At 48.2% G+C, this 16,493-nt stretch overlaps 1 protein-coding gene across 1 annotated transcript in view; it reads left to right on the top strand.

The window, feature by feature from the left end:
* The first annotated feature begins 256 nt into the window (after nucleotides 1-256).
* Nucleotides 257-16,493, top strand: part of Anxa4 (annexin A4) — a 52,258-nt gene continuing 36,021 nt past the window's right edge. Inside the window, exon 1 of the mRNA XM_041640964.1 lies at nucleotides 257-369. The gene's annotated coding sequence lies outside the window, so the exon portion shown is untranslated. The remainder of the gene's footprint in view (nucleotides 370-16,493) is intronic.

Here is a 16,493-nt window from a genome sequence, read left to right as displayed (position 1 = left end):
GTCTGGCTGTGCAGGTTAGGGGTCCCGAGTGGGTTTTGGAGGTACAGGGCCAGGGTCCTGAGTGAGTTTTGGCGGTGCACGTGCCAGATCCTTTGTTGGGTTAGAGTCGTGAGTGGGGTAGGAAAGTCGAGTGTGAGTGGGATACGCAGCCAGAGCGTCCTCGGGCGCCGCCTGGTGCGGAATGGAGGTGCGGGGGCGAGTCTAGCACGGCTCTAGCAGTGCTCGGCCTGGGAGGGACTTTTCATCCCGTGGGCAGAGGGACAACCAGGAACTCTGGCTCAGTCTCCACCCCAGGACGGGGCGGGTCCTGTCGGCCCGAACGAGGGTGTGGCAGCCGCAGTAGGCTCACAGCCGGTCTCCGCGCGGGAGGTAAGGGGCTTGAGCCAGGGTTCAGACATTGAGGGTGGGCTCTGGGTTCTGGGTGTGGATCCTAGGCTCCCGGCCGGTGTTTTAGGATCGGACCTGGAGATCTAGACTTGGTTGGGAGACTCTGGGTTCGGCCGTAGGTCCTAGGCTGGGGCCTGGAGACCTGAACTTGATCTCGGGATCCTGGGCTCCGTCGCAGGTCTTGGGCTCCTGCCTGGGAGTCTTGGGCTCCTGCCGGCTGTCCTAGGCTGTGGCTGGGGGTCCTAAGCTCAGGGACCGGGTGCTGCGACCAGGCGCGGTTCTTTGGGCCAGCTGGCACTGCGCCCAGGGCGCGTGCGGTCCCGAGCCGGAGCAACCACCTGGGAAGCAGTGGGAAGGAGCAGGCGGCGCTGTACACACTACTACCCAGACCTGCCCATCATTCCCAGACCCCTGTAGTCCTTTGCTGGGTCCAAGCGCCTGTCTCCACATGAAGGAAAAACGACAGAGTTAACACTCGTTGAAGCTCACCCCAGCACTACTTGTGTTGCCTTTTCTTCTTTACAAATAAGTTTGCTTTCTCTTATTCTTAGGGCGTTCCTCGCCCACGTTGTCCAAACGACCTCGGCACAGTGCCTAGCACACAGGAATCATCTTATTCTGAGCTGTGTGTCCCTTGTCTGCCGGTGGCTATAGTCTCACTCGGTTCTCAGAGCCTAGACCAGCCTGGGACTCTGGTACCTAAGAGGATGGCGACTTAACACTCTGCTTGCTTGAGGTGCACCCCAAGTGTGTGGGAAGCCTCCAATTTCTGGAGGAGCACTGTGGGCTCTGAGTAATGTGGCTTTCGTTAAACCTGGGCTCCTGGCTCTCCAGTTGATGGTGGAAGGGTGGATGGGATGACCCGCTAGTTACCTGTCCCGCTGCCCATCGTTTCCAGACTCCTCTCTTTCTTAGGTGGGAAGCAACTCTCCGAGTGCCAATGAATCCATAGAGAGCAGAGAGAAGAATAAGTAAGGGAACCAGAGATATATTTGCGTTGATAGAGTGCCCGCTTAGCATTCCAGAAGCCCTGGGTTTCATCCTTGACTCTGAGGAAACCAGGTGTTCTCTTGCCTGAAATCCCAGCGCCTCAGGACAGTCGGTAGTTCGGGGTAAGGTTGGAAGCTAACCTGCACTGCATGAGAGAAAGACCCAAACAACCTTAAACAAACACAAGAGCAGGTAGGGGCTGAAGAGGTGGCTCAGTGGTAAAGAGCACTTGCTGCTCTTCCAGAGGGCTACAGTTGGATCCCCAGCATCCACTTGAGAGGATTCACAACTGCCTGCAACTCTAGCTCCAGGGGATCTGACACCTTACGGCCTTGGAGAACACACACATGCACTAACAAAATCTTTTTATTAAAAAGTAAGCCAGAGAAGGGAGCTAGATTGGAAAGTGATGATAACCACAGGCACCCGAGAGGCGCTGACTTTGGCGATGGCAACTTGTCAAAGCCAGTCAGAACAGGCTTTGGCTGATTTCAGGGAACACACAGAGGTACACTCATCCATTGGTACTAGAGGCACAACTATCAGGCCAAGGGCAATGATTTCCTCCTAGCTGGACTCATTGCTTTTGTTAGGGTTCATTTTTTTTTTTTCTCTGCAAGCAGCCTGACGTTCAGGGTAGCCAAGGATGTCCTCAAACTTCTGATTCTATTGCCTCTACTCCTGAATGCTGGGATTACAGATGTGCACAACTATGCCCAGTTTATTCGGTGCTGGGGAGTTGAACCCAGGACTTCGTGCATGCTAGACAAGCACGCTACCAACTGAGCTGCATCTCCAGCCGCCAAAATTATGCAGCTTTAAAACCTAAACCAGAACGCTTCCACAAAGGTGTTGCTTGAGTTTGGGAGTGGAATTTTTCCCAAGCGAAGCCTTTGGAGGTTTGTGCTCCTGCAGTTAGTGTCCTAGGTGCCGGGGTAGCCTTCTCGGAGTGTCTCTGAGTTATGCTCCGCCTACGTCATTTATTTCTAATTCTCTTCAGCCTGAGATGGGCTCTTTCGTAACCCGGTTTTACAGATGAAGAAACATGGTTCAAGTCCCGGTTCTACTACTTCCCCAAACTTCAGAGTGCATTATAATCCCCTAGGAAGTCTAAACAAAATTTAGATTCTTGCCCTACTTTTGTTTTGCTTGTTTATTTACAGGGTCTTATTATGTAGCCCTGAATGTCCTGGAACTCACCATGTAGACTAGGCTGGGCTGGCCTCACAGAGAGCCACCTGCTCCTGCTTCCCAAGTGCTGGGATTAAAGGCGTGCACTCCAATGCCTGACTCTAGCCCTATTCTTAAAAAGAAATTTGGGGAGGGGGGGTGTTCTTACTGTGCAACACAGGCCAGCCTGGAATTTGACACCCTTCTGTCTCAGTCTTCTGGGCCCTGTTTTTACTGACTACAGGTGTGCACCCTCACCCTCTGGAGGGTCACTGCCCCAGGTTCTGACCCAGTATGGTGGATGGGGGTCCCATCAGTGAGAAAATAGGCCTTACACACTCACAAATGAGCATGCTGAACGAAGTATGAAAGCGTGAGCTTCCATGGGCCTCTGCTCTGTCATTGCGCTACACGCTCTAGGTGATGTGAAGAGAAACACTCTTAACCCCCATTCCATGGGACAGTTCTCTACTACACAGTCAGTATAGCGGAGATCTGATGAACAACAGACACTTCTCCCTCCAACGTCAATTCTGAGTGAGTGAGTGTGGTGGTGGTGTGAATACACAGACACATGTGCTTGTAGAAGCCAGGGACAACTTCAGCTATTGTTCCTCAGGCGCTGGCCACCTTCTGTACTTTGAGACAGGGTTTCTCATTGTCTCACCACTAAGCCGGGCTGACTGGCTGGCGAGTTTCCCCAGCAGTGGGATCATAAGCGCACCTACCACCCCTCCCTGTTTAAAAACACAGTTTCTGGAGACCAAACTGTTCTGTTTACGAGACAGCCCCTTACCAACGGCTCTGTTACCGTAGTCCTTCAATGTAGTCTCCAGTGCTCAGCACTTCTAGGCTGAGCTCCAGCTCAAGGTTTTCTGTTTGCTGCTGTTTCCAGGATTGAAGCTGAGATGTATTAATGTAGTCTGTTAGCTGTCTTAAGAACCAAGGGTCTCTGGGGCCCACTGTGGCTTAGGTGGGGTATAAGCCCTTAGTGTCTGGTTGTGTTTGAACCGAGCTGGGATTTTTGCTGTGGGACCATGAAATGCCATTTCTGAAGAGCGTTTTCTAAACTCAAAAGTCCCTATTCCTTGAGGTCAGTAAACTGTCGCACCATGTCCTGAGCTTGTCATAAAACTTCTGTGAATGTTATCGCCGCCATCAGCACAGGCATAAACGGTGACTAAAGGCCAGGCCATAGGTTGCCATGTAGAAATGCCATGGGCTCCTCCCTACCTCTCCCCTAACTGGCAGGTCTGGATGCTACGCAGAGTCTGAACAATGAGATGCCAGCGAGCTCTTTCTGGCCAACAAGGATGTGTTGTCTGTGTGAAAGGACCCTCCCCCTGGAGAGGGACCATGTGGAATTGCTATCGGAGGCTGACATGGGGTCTTGTTCTCCTGATTCACTTGTGCCTGAGCTCTCTTCCCTAGAGAAGGGAGCCTGGCCTTTACAGGAATTGGACCCCGACATCTGCCTCCCAGGGAGCAAAGGAACAAGCACATTTTCTGGAGTTTAGTGCCATTGTCTGCAGGTGTCTTTCTGATGCTCGTGAGGACCTACTGACTCGGTGGTTCTCATCCTTGGTAGAGGTGCCCCTGCACCTTCTGATGCTCGTGAGGACCTACTGACTCAGTGGTTCTCATCCTTCATAGATGGGCCCTCCCCACACACATAAGAATGTAACTCAAGCCACCTGTCCCTTCTTGAGAATAATGAATGCATACTTAACATTCTCCAGAGTTTCAAAAGGTTTCCCAAGTTCCTTCTTGGGAAGGGCCAGGGTATTTGGAGAGTGCCTGAGGGTCATGGGAAGAACAGCTCGGCAATTTGGAAGCATTTGTCAAATTTTCATATGAAGACATTCTAGCGACTTCAATTCTAGGACTTTTCCCTGGATTTACACTTGGGATGTGTAGAGCTGCGTGCATAGGTGCAAATGCTGCGGGCTTGCCGTAGGGACAGGAAACTGGAGCTGCTTATGTGTCTGTCTGTAAAGGACAGAGTGAGTTCCAGCTCGTTCGCAGTGCACACGGCCCTGAGCTACATGGGAGTTGGTGTGATGGAAGAGCGTGAATTCTCTAAAAGGCTAGATATGGTGATTGCGTGGATATTGGAAACCAAGGGTCTGGAGAGGTGCTCACTGTAAAGAGCGGGCGCACCAGGAGGCTTCCAACAGCCTGCAACTCCAGCTCCGGGGGATCTGCCACACACACACACACACACACACACACGCACGCACGCACGCACACGCGCACACACACACACTCAATTAAAAAAATTAAAGGAAATCCTTTAAAAAAGTGAAAAGAATAGCACACAAAATTAGTATTGTTAGATCTGACTAAGAAAAGTAGAAACAAAACCTCTAAGCCCCCCAAACTGGAATGAACAGGAAAAAAAGACGGTGGGTTTGCATTGCTTTAACAAGCCCTTTTCAGGACTTACAGCTAATATGATAATTTATGAAAGCAGGATGGGAAATAGATTGTAGGTGTCTCCGATGTCCCCAGTTCTGAGAGTTGCACTTTCCATCTGAAGGGGTGGACAGAGCCACTCATGGGCTCTCACGCGTAGCTGAAATAATGGCAGAAGGGAAGGCACAGGTGAGAGGGCACAGTGACAAACAGCTCCGGTCACCAGGGTCCACCCCACTGCAAAGTGCCAAGATCGATAGACGGCAATAAGGTGAAATAATACTGTTTCTGCCAATATACACGTTATCCTTAAAATAAAAATATAAGCAAAGGGCCCGAAGCTGAGCCTGCAGCTCACTTGGCGGAGTGCTTGCTTAGTGTGTGTGAAGGCCTGGACCTCCAACGCCGCATCGAGCAGGTATCCCAGCACATGCCTGTAATCCAGCTTAGGGAGATGGAAGCATACAGATCAGAAGTTCTAGGTCATCCTCGTCTACATAGCAAGTTCAAAGGCTACATGAGACTCTACCTCAAAATAAATAAGTAACAAATGTTATTTGCTTATTAGTATTTCCTATGGTTCCTTGATGTTAGTGTTAAATTTGTTAGTGTAATCACTTGGCCAACTCAAAGGGATGGAAAAAAATAACCACAGAAAATCAATCCTGGTGATGTTGAGTATAGGAAATTTGAGCAGGAACTGTTGGTCTCAGAGAATTTATTGATAATATTTAAGTCACCTTCCAGTGCCCTTTAGAATGTTGTGTTCTTCTAAGGCCTATAGATATATGTGTGTTGATTCAAATAGTTATTTTGGATTGTTTAAAATAAATAAATCATACAAGTGCTTAGTTCTCCTGGGTCAAGAACAAACTTTAATGTATTTGAAGATTTTTATTTTCTGAGTGATTCTTCTGTTGAAATGGGAGTGGTGGGCTGTGTCCCGCCACCCGGCTGCCCGCACGGCTAGCTTTACCTGAAATAATTACACGGAAACTGTATTCTTTTTTTTTTTTTTTTTTTTTTTTTTTTTGGTTTTTTCGAGACAAGGTTTCTCTGTGGTTTTGGAGCCTGTCCTGGAACTAGCTCTTGTAGACCAGGCTGGTCTCGAACTCACAGAGATCCGCCTGCCTCTGCCTCCCGAGTGCTGGGATTACAGGCGTGCGCCACCACCGCCCGGCTTAACTGTATTCTTTTAAACACTGCTTGGCCCATTATATCTAGCCTTTTCTTGGCTAACTCTCGCACCTGGACTAGCCCATTTCTTATAATCTGTGTAGCCCACGAGCTGGCTTACCAGGAATGATCTTAACCTGCATCTGCCTGGAGTGGAAGAATCATGGCGACTCCCTGACTCAGCTTCTTTCTCCCAGCATTCTGTTCTGTTTACTCCTCCCACCTATGTTTTAACCTATGAGGGCCAAGCAGTTTCTTTATTGCTTAATCAATGAAGTCAATGACACTCCCACATCACTCTTCCACACATACTTGAATTTTCTTTGAGACAGGGTCTCATGCAGTCAGGGTTGGCCTTGAACTGCTGTTCTTCCTGCACTCACTTCCCTGGTGTTAGGTTACTCTTATGTGCCACCACATCTGGTTTTATTAGCAAGCAGTGCTGGACGTCGTACCCAGGGTTTGTGCAGGCCAGGCAAGCACTCTGCCAACCAAGCTGCACGCCAGCTGCCTTCTAGTTTTTGGGAATGCACCCTGTATGATTAATATCCGAGGTCACCCTCTTGTGCAGTCCACACCAGAACTCCTTATTCTGTCTAACCAAAACCCAGCACCTCTGATTAATCTCTCCCCCTTGTCTCCAGTAATCACCTGTCTGCTCTCAGCCTCTGTGACTGCGCCTGCTTCCTATTCCACACGAGGGAGGTAGCGTGGTGCTTGTCTTTCTGTGTTTGCCTCAGTTCGGTGTCCTCCAGGTCCATCCCAGTAGCTGTGACTCACAGTGCACACTGTGTATGTTCGTTGGGTTTTTCTTTTGTCTTGACCATCCATCAGTTGGCACATGGCAGTGATAACATTCACGGAAGTATTCTGACCACTCAGGAGGTGGTACAACAATTTACTGACCTCAAGCAATAGGAACCTTTGCGTTTAGAAAATGCTCTTCAGAGCTCCTCTGTATGGTCCAACCCTCCCACTCCTCAGTATAACTCAGAGGACGAGAAATCAGCGTGTAAAAGAGGCACCCGCTCTCTCGTGTTCTCTGCAGCCCTGGCATTGCATAGAAAACAAAATAAAAGACAAGACTTGGTTATTTTACAGCATATTCAAAGTGTGAGCATAAGTAATCAATAAAAATTGTTAATGACTGCTCTTCAGTTTAGGCTGATATTTTACAGTGACGACCCATTCGAGTTTCAGTGTTTGCTTGTCACCAGAAAAATTGGATGTGTATTTGAATTCACAGTATTTATAGTTTTACCGCCAATTTGCATGCTCAGAATATTTTAAACGTACTTAAGATTTTTATAGTAGCTGAATTAAGTACCAGAAAGTTTTTTCATGAGCTGGGCATGCAGTTCAGTTGATAGAGCCTCGCGCTCACAAAGCACCATGTAAAATGTCTGTAGTGAGGCAGGCCTATGACGCCAGCACCGGGGGTGGAGGGAGGAGGGGAATCAGACTCTCAGGCTCATCCTTGGCTATACAGTGAGTTAGCTGCCAGCCTGGATTGCACGAGACTCCGTCCCAATTTTTAAAAATTTCCATTAAATATTTAAAACCTCATTTAGCAAACAGGTTCATCTTTTCCAGAAGAATTTTATTTGAACCAAAGGCCTATGGCTTATAGGACTGCATGTGTCCTAGTGACTTATGAGCTCCTGTGTCAACTCCTTCATTTTCTCTTTATGGTGACAATACTGAAGTTTCTGACATCTGTCATTTCTACATGGAGAGCAAGCTTCCATTTAAAATTCTTAAATATCAGTGAGGTGTTGTAGTGCCTACCTTTAATCCCCAGTACTTGGGAGATAAGGGCAGGTGGACTTCTGTGAGTTTGAGGTCAGCATGGTTCTAGGCCAACCAGAGCTACACAATGATACCCTGTCTAAAATATTTGCATATATAAAATATATACTATATATGTTTTATATATACATATATACCGTCATTTACCCTTTTAAGCTAGAAAATAATATAATTAAGATAACTAGCCAAATTCAAATTGCAAATGAGTACCTTGTGCTGTCTGTGAACCATATTCAAATGAACACATTAAAATATTGCTTAGTTCCTGGAAAAATATTCAAAGTGAACAAAGCTGCTGGTACCAATTAGTGGTTACAAGTAACACAGGCAGGGCGCCTTCTGCCTGGCAGGTGCTTTGTGCACAGTGGTCAAGGCAGACTTCAGGCCTGCAGGAGCAGAAGTTAATGCGTTCTAAAGTGTTCATTCTTATGGGGGAAATAATGCTTTATAAAGAGTAAATTCCATCAGGATGATACAGACCTTAAAAACAGAGCTACTCCATAGCTGTAGCTACACCACCCACCACTTGCTCAGAAGCCACATGTGGTTCATGGGCAAGGTGAAGGGACTGGGAGTCAGTGAAGCACCCAGGGTACCCGTGTGTGCTGACACCCGCTCTCCTGTAGGGGAGGGCTGCTTTCCAGGAATCTGCTCTTTTTTTTTTATCGAAACACGGTTTCTTTGTAGACCAGGCTGGTCTCGAACTCACAGAGATCCGCCTGCCTCTGCCTCCCAAGTGCTGTGATTAAAGGCGTGCGCCACCACCGCCCGGCTCAGGAATTTCCTCTAATTCTCAGTTTCTACCAGTTAAAAGCACTTTATTATTGACAAGCTCAGCAAAATAGTCCAAGTGCTCTTCAAACTAGTCTCCTGCCTCAGTCTTCTGAGTCCTGGGGATGATTTGATTGATGGTCATGCCTTACGACAGCCACTACTTGGTTCTCTGTCTGTGTTTGTGTGTGTGTGTGTGTGTTACACTTTCTCTAGGGCTGTGAGCATTGCATACATGCATGTAGACATCAGAGGACAAATTGCTAGAGTCGGGTCTCTCCTTCCTCCCAGTGGGTCCTGGAATGAGCTAAGGTCTTCAGGCTTGGAGAAAAGGGCTTTGATCCACTGAGCCAGCCCTCCGTTTCTTTCTTCTAACTCAATGGCTGGTTCTCTGAGGGAAGAACATTATCATATATACATGCATCGCCCATCTGTCCTGACTTTATGGTTTCCACCCCAGCACCTCCTTTGGAATAGGTTTGGGGGAGAGCAGGGCAGTCACTGGTGTCACCCTCTTCCCCCACTTTTTCCATTTCCATCCTCAAAACTTCTTCCCTCTCAGCCACCTCAGGTCAATCCTGCTCTTTCCAGTTTTGCCAGAAGTCTTTTTCTTACACCCGCCTTGAAGAGGATTCAAATACTAAACCGGGGAGGAGGCGTCGCCATAAATAGCCAAGTTCCCTCCATGACTCAGAGAGCCTCAGTGGAAGCTTGAACACTCTGTTTTCTGTCTTTCCACCAGACTCAGCTTGAATTCTGGAAAGAACCCTGCCCGGACCCAGGGAGGTGCAGTTGAGGGAGGTGTGGTTGAGGGAGGTGCTGCCCACACAGTTGGCCGGACCTGAGGTCACTAGCAGAGCGGAGTGCTTTCTGCTCACTTTCTTCCTCAGTCTGTGGAGGAAAAACATGCTGCTCTTCCTGTTCGTCTGGAAACCGTGTGCTCTTCCCTCCCAGGGTGGCCAGGTGGCTGCCTCTACAGCAGGAAGGACAGGGTCACATAACACCTGTATCTCATTCTGTAGCAAAAGATGCCCAGTAGGACTTCTGGAAGCCTGACGACATTGTTGCCCCTTCCTGCTGCACTGTGTGCATTAGTGTGGGGGGCCAGGTGGATGCCAGGTGTCTTGTCTGAGCCCAGGTGGGTGCCAGGTATCTTGTCTGGGACCAGGTGGATGCCAGGTATCTTGTCTGGGGCCAGGTGGGTGCCAGGTGTCTTGTCTAGGGCCAGGTGGGTGCCAAGTGTCTTGTCTGGGGCCAGGTGGATGCCAGGTGTCTTGTCTGGGGCCAGGTGGATGCCAGATGTCTTGTCTGGGGCCAGGTGGATGCCAGGTGTCTTGTCTTTGCTCCCCGCCTTGTTTTTACTAACAGTGTGATTCGCTGAGTCCAGACTTCACTGATTTATCTAGGCTGACTGGCCAGTGAGTCCCAGGGATCCTCCTGCCTCCACTCTCCTGCCCCCAGCTGTACTTACAGGCTCATTGCCTTGCCATTTTCTGTTTATTATTATTATTAAACATTGGTGCTTGGGGATCTGACTCCCAGCTCCAGTAACCACCATTGTCCTCCCTCAAAGGCCCGCCCTCCTGCTGCCTCTCCCTGAATGCTGGGATGATAGATGCAACCACCAGGCCCTGTGCACCCCCTGGGTTCTGAGTCTTTTTGTGTTGGGCTTATTTCACTTAGCACAATGCTCTTTTCTTTGATCTGTTGTCACAATGACCACATTCTCTTTAAAAGTAAAGAGCATCCCAGGTATGTGTTTACCACTTTTCTTTGCCCATTCACCTGCCAATGGACACTTATGTTGATTCAATGATCAGCCTCGGTGAACAGTGCTGCTGTTAACTCAGGGGCAGACTTCATACTCATTTCCAATCTTAGAGCATGGTGTAATTCTGGGCAAGTGCTCTCTACCACAGGTCGACACCCCCAGCCCTAGGTTTTCAGTTTTTTTGTTTTGTTTTTATTTTGAGATTTATTTGTTTTTATGTGTATGAGTATTTTTGCCTATGTGTATGTCTGTGTACCATGTGCGTGTCTGGTGCCTTTGCAGACCAGAAGAGAGAGTCAGATCCTAGAGTTAAGGATAGTTGTGAGCTACTACGTGGGTGTCGGGAACTGAACCCAGGTCCTCTGCAGAAACAGCAAGTGCTCTTAATCACTGCGCCATCGCTCCAGCCCTTCCTTCTAGCACCAATTTTGACTTTAAAAATTGTTTTTTACATTTTTTGGGGGGAGGGAGTGGTACATGCCACGTTCCTTTGCATGTCAATTCTCTCTCTCTCCACCACCTATATTCTAGGGCTTGAACTCAGGTCATAAGGCTTGGCAGCAGGTGCCTTTACCGACTGAGTGACCTGAACAGCCCTAATCTTAGCATTTTGAAGGACCCTCCATGGCACTTCCCATGACTGTTGAACTGGCTGCCATCTGTAACCCCACTGCACAGGGTTCCCCTCAAACTCTCTTACTTGGATTCACGCTGTCCTTCTCCCGTGTTCCCAGGATTTTGTAAAGAAAGATGGAAAGATTTTAATCTCTTGGGGAAAGAGCACGTGAGAGACAGGTGTCTGAGTTGTATCACCGCACACCTTTTAGTCCCAGCACTCGGGAGGCAGAGGCAGGTGGATCCCTGTGAGTTCAAGGCCAGCCTGGGCTACAGAGTGAACTTAAGACAGACAGACCAATCTTAGAGCATGGTGTAATTCTGGGCAAGTGCTCTCTACCACAGGTCGACACCCCCAGCCCTAGGTTTTCAGGTTTTTTGTTTTGTTTTTATTTTGAGATTTATTTGTTTTTATGTGTATGTGTATGTAGAGAGACCCTGTCAGAAGAATAAGAAGACCCATCTTGACTTCCCTGATAAAGTGCCCTTGTTCTGAGCCTAAGACAGGATTGCTAGGATGAAAGGAGACACCAGCAGCTTTGGAATCTTGGTCTTGGTGTACGATGGCCTGTGGTTGTGGATCCATAAGGAGTGACCAGGGTGGTGCCTGTGCGGATAGTATATGAGAATCTCTGGTGAGAGATAAGAGCTAGAGACCCAACCAGCCAGCTGAGGTTCCCGCACGAGATCCCCCCATGCCTAGAAGAGTGCATTTACAGTCTTCCTGAGGAGAACCATGGAACCAAGGGACCTTCCATATTTTCATGAGAGCTTTTGATTCCAAAACCATCCTGGATTGGTCAGGAAAGAGATGCACCCTGTGAAAGAGCCTGGTTGTTGACAGAGTCTCTCTTTAAGTGGTTGTTACCCTGAGGAGACACAACTTTACCCATGATGCTGTGGGAAAACCATATGGGCCTTCGGATTTCACCGAGTCTGTTTGCTTGAGAGTGGGTGTTGATAAGCGGAAGGAAAGCACAATGTGTCCCCAGAGGCGATGGCTGTGTCTTGGGCTGTAAAAATGAATGTTACTTTATTGAGGCATAATATTCATAACCAGAAATTGCACAGATTTGAAGTGATTAGGGATTGCTATACAGGATCTTTTAAAAGGACATTAAAAAGGACACATTCCTAAGGGAATGGCGAGATGGCTCAGTTGGTAAAGTACTTGGCACCCAAGCAGGAGAGCCTGGGTTTGATCCTTTGAATCCAGGCAGGTCAGTTGGACATGACGGTGCAGACTTGGTGGCAATAGGAAAGCCTGCTCGGCAAGCTCCAGGCCGGTGGGAGACCCTGTCTCAAAAGACAAGGTGCTTAAGGAGGAACGATACCAAAAGTTGACCTTTGGCCTGCACACTCACATGCACACACATGCACACATGCCTATATGCAAACATGCACCCAAAAGAGCATGCCTGTGCACATGCCCAGAACAGCTGAGGTAAAATACACATAGGGTAAGTTAGTTACCATGCATCAGTGTATTCCACATTATGTTTGCAGCCTTCAGTACTGCTCATTCACAGAACTCGTTCCTCGTGTAAGGCCACAGCTGTCTGGACCCGCTAAGCTGTGAGTGGAAAATGCTAGACTTCAGAGATGCGGTGGGGAAGGGCTCTTTAGGGAGAATCACCTGCACCTGCCTTGGCCTGACAGCAGCCATCTTGCATCTAACAACCATGATTGCCCCTGGGTATCCCTGGTTGGTCTCCAATCCCTCCTTCCCACACGGCTTCCTAGCTCACTCCAAACAAACATTAAAGTGATGGTGCAGTTCATTACCAGACTCCGGGGCCAGGAATGTTCCTGTGTCTTTGATTTTCGCTTGAGGTAATGTGGGCGCTTTCAGGCTTGGATAAGGTAGCTTTTGTCTTAATATATTTCTGACACAAGAACAACCTGGTCTTGCTGGGGGAGGGGGGGAGCACCCTCTTCACACACCAAGCACCCAATTAGTTTCACTCTGAGCAATGCTGGACCGTTTTCATTTGGTCTCACTGTGGTGTACGGCTGGTTCTCATAGACGGGACCTCATTATTCCAGAACAAACAGCAATAAAAGGAAGAGATAAACGCTGTCAGGTCATAATGTGTTTGCTCTTCTAAGAATGTAGAGTGGTAGCTTGATTCTTCTTTGTATCAATAGTTCTTGCTATTGATTCTATGTAACCCACGAGGAAACTGTGATCGGGAAACTGTACTTTGGCCCAAACTTCATAGCTAGGAAGTATAGAGAGAGATTATTAGAACGAGTGACCCACAGGACTCCGCCCACTTTATTCTGGAGAAAGGGTAGCATGAGATTTAAAGAGACGTTTCTGCTCTGAGTGGCTAGGATGAGAAATTTTCAGCTAAGCTGGGACGCCGGTTTCGCTGCCCTTGGGTCTGGACTCCCCGTGGCTACTCCTCGTCAAATGGCAAGGCTCTCTGTGGCAGGGTTTACCTGTGCTGCCCATGGCGAGTCTGCCCAAAGAGCCTTTAAACTGCTACCAGGCCGTCATCGTTCACTGTGGATGAGACTGTTGACCTTCTGCAAATAAGGGTTCTGTACCGCAATAATCCAACCCTGGCAGGAATACAATTTCTCTGGGGCCTGCATTTCTATTCCTGCTTCCTTGTTCAAAAAGCTTTATTAGGTATGGTGGCACATACCTTTGATCTCAGCACTCAGGAGGTAGAGGCAGAAGGATTTCTGTGAGTTGGAGGCCAGCCTGGTCTACATAGTTCCAGGACAGTCAAGATTACATAGCGAGACCCTATTTCAAAAAGACAATTAGAAGATTTATATGTTTTTATTTTCTCTGGGTGTGTGCACCAAATGCATGCAGTGCCCACAGAGAACAGAAGAGGGCGCTATATCCCCTGGACCGAGAGTTACAGATGGTTTTAGCTACCATGTGGGTGCTGGGAACAGAATTCGGGTCCTCTGCAAAAGCAAGTGCTCTTAAAGCACTGAGCCATCTCTCCAGTCCTGAATTTCTGTCTCCTTTGTGGACTCTCATGGTTTTCTCAGCTGTGGTGTGCTTGGCAGTTTGATCTGAAATAAAGAAAACCCGTTCTAACCCAGCAACAACATAGTTGTGTTTTAGTCTGGAGGACACTGCCGTGATAACTTAAGGCAGCCACTCTCTGGGCTTGAAAAGTTGTATCATGACTTTGTCCGCCTCGTCGGAGGTTTTGCATGAAAACCCCTAGTGCTTTCAGTTCATAGCAAAGCCCAGAAGAGCTGTTTCTGCTGCTCCTCACTCTTCTGCTGGTGTCTGCTGGGTATTCTTCAGTCTGCAGCTGCACGGGTAGACAGCTGGTGGGCTCAGTCTGACTAACACCCCCCCACCGCTGACGCTGGATGCATACTAACCAATGGCATCATTCTCCAGTGAGCTGTGGGAGCCAGCAGAGTGTGTGTGCGTGCGTGCGCGCGCGCGCGCGTGTGTGTGTGTGTGTGTGTGTGTGTGTGTGTGTGTGAGAGAGAGAGAGAGAGAGAGAGAGAGAGAGAGAGAGACATACTACGGTCTTGTTATGTAACTCAGCTGTCTCAGACTTTCTGTCCTCCTGCATTAGCTTCCTGTACTGTGGGTACTCCTGTGACTATGGGTGTGGCTACTGTGTCCAGCATTTGCATATTGTGGCTGACTCATTGCGTGCGCAGGATGCCTGCCCCTGCTCTGTTCTAAGGTGGGCACAGAATGTGCCTGTTGGAATCCAGCGGCCTCATCTGGAAATGGCATGCTGCTGACCACACGGCAGCTCCGAGCGGCATTTCCCAAAGGCGGGACAGCTGAGCCTCCACTGGGCGCGGCAGTCAGAAACTGTTTCTGGATTAGCACGGCACCAGTTTTTGCCTCTGACCAGCAGCCAGCCCTCAACCAGATTAAGCATGCTTCGGTCTCAGCCAATTCATCTGGGAAGAGCATTTTCTCGCCGTTTTAGCTTTTGCATCCAGTTTGCTAAAGATGAGAAACAAACAAATCAGCTGATTTAACAAGAAACATGTCAATTTAATTTTTTTTATTTTAATTATGTGTGTACATGTTGCAGGGCTGGGGTGCATGTGAATATGACTGCAGATGCCTGTGGAAGCCCAGAGTGTCAGATCCCCTGGAGCTGAAGTTACAGGCAGTTCCAAACTTTGTAACATGGGAACCAAATTTGGGTCCTCTGCAAGAGCAATATAAACTCTTAGCTGCGGATCCATCTCTCCAGCCCTAACCACTTAGGTTTTTATTCCGTTATTATTTTGAAGGCTTCTAGAATTGTCATCTGCCTTTAGAGTTCATTTACATGTGTGCACTCTCATGTGTTAGCATGACACAGAGAGCATGGGATCTGAGTGAAGACCCTATCACTCCCGCGCAAGTGACCTGGGACCCCATGCTTAATTTCTCTACGGTGTACATGATAGCCCCCACTTCTCTAGACGAGAGGGACAAGTGACCTAGTCTTGATAAAATAGCTGTCATTTAGTGCGACTCAGGGGTCAATATTTGTTTAAAAATAACCCCGTGTTGCTCCAGAGAGCAGGTTGTGGACTGTAAACCCAGCTTCACGCCTCTCAGCAGGAAGGAAGCTGCTGTGGGGAGCAAGCTGTCACCTGTGGGACTGAGGGCAGCTGGGCAGCGACACTGGGAAGGTTGGAGAGTCCTCACCAGCTCCTAAATCACAACCAGAGGTTTTCATGAATTATGAATGCTCGGCCTAACTTAGGCTCATTTCTGGCTAGCTCTTTTAACTTCATCTACATTTTACCTTTCTCCTTTCTCCTTTCTCTGTTTCTCATGTCTTGCTGGCAGCTGCCTGGCTTCTGCCCCTCCCCGTGTGTCCCTCTCTTTCTCATTCTCTTCTCTTTTCTCTCTTGTTCTTCTGAAGCCTAGATTTCTCCTCCTATTTATTCTTTCTGCCTGCCAGCCCTGCCTATCCCTCTCCTGCTTAGCTATTGGCTGTTCATCTTTTATTAGACCAATCAGGCGCCTTAGGCAGGCAAGGTGGAACAAATGCAACAAATCTTTACATAATTAAACACACATCCTTACATTGTTAAACAAACACAACATAAAACATGTAGCACACCTTTACACAGTTAAAGTAATATTCTGGAGCATAAACAAATGTAACACATAGTTAATATTCCATGACATCAAACTCATAGGTCTGCCTGCCTCTGCCTCCCGAGTGCTAGAACACTTTTTTAAAGATCTCACAACCACACTAACAAAATGATGCAGACAAACAGAATTCCAGAGGTCTCCAATCCTTAGGCACTGCTGAGAGCTGTTGAGGAAGGGGTGGGGAGGAAGAGAGAAAGAATCTAAAGCACTGTGATGATGTATGTGAACTAAGAATCGATGTCACCAGATACACTTATAAAGTTTGTTACAATAACCCCTGTA

Source organism: Microtus oregoni, unplaced genomic scaffold (assembly GCF_018167655.1).
Source record: "Microtus oregoni isolate MIOR12 unplaced genomic scaffold, Mior012 000002F_ref0000024, whole genome shotgun sequence".
NCBI lineage: Eukaryota > Metazoa > Chordata > Mammalia > Rodentia > Cricetidae > Microtus > Microtus oregoni.
This window is presented reverse-complemented; position numbering and strand designations above follow the sequence as displayed.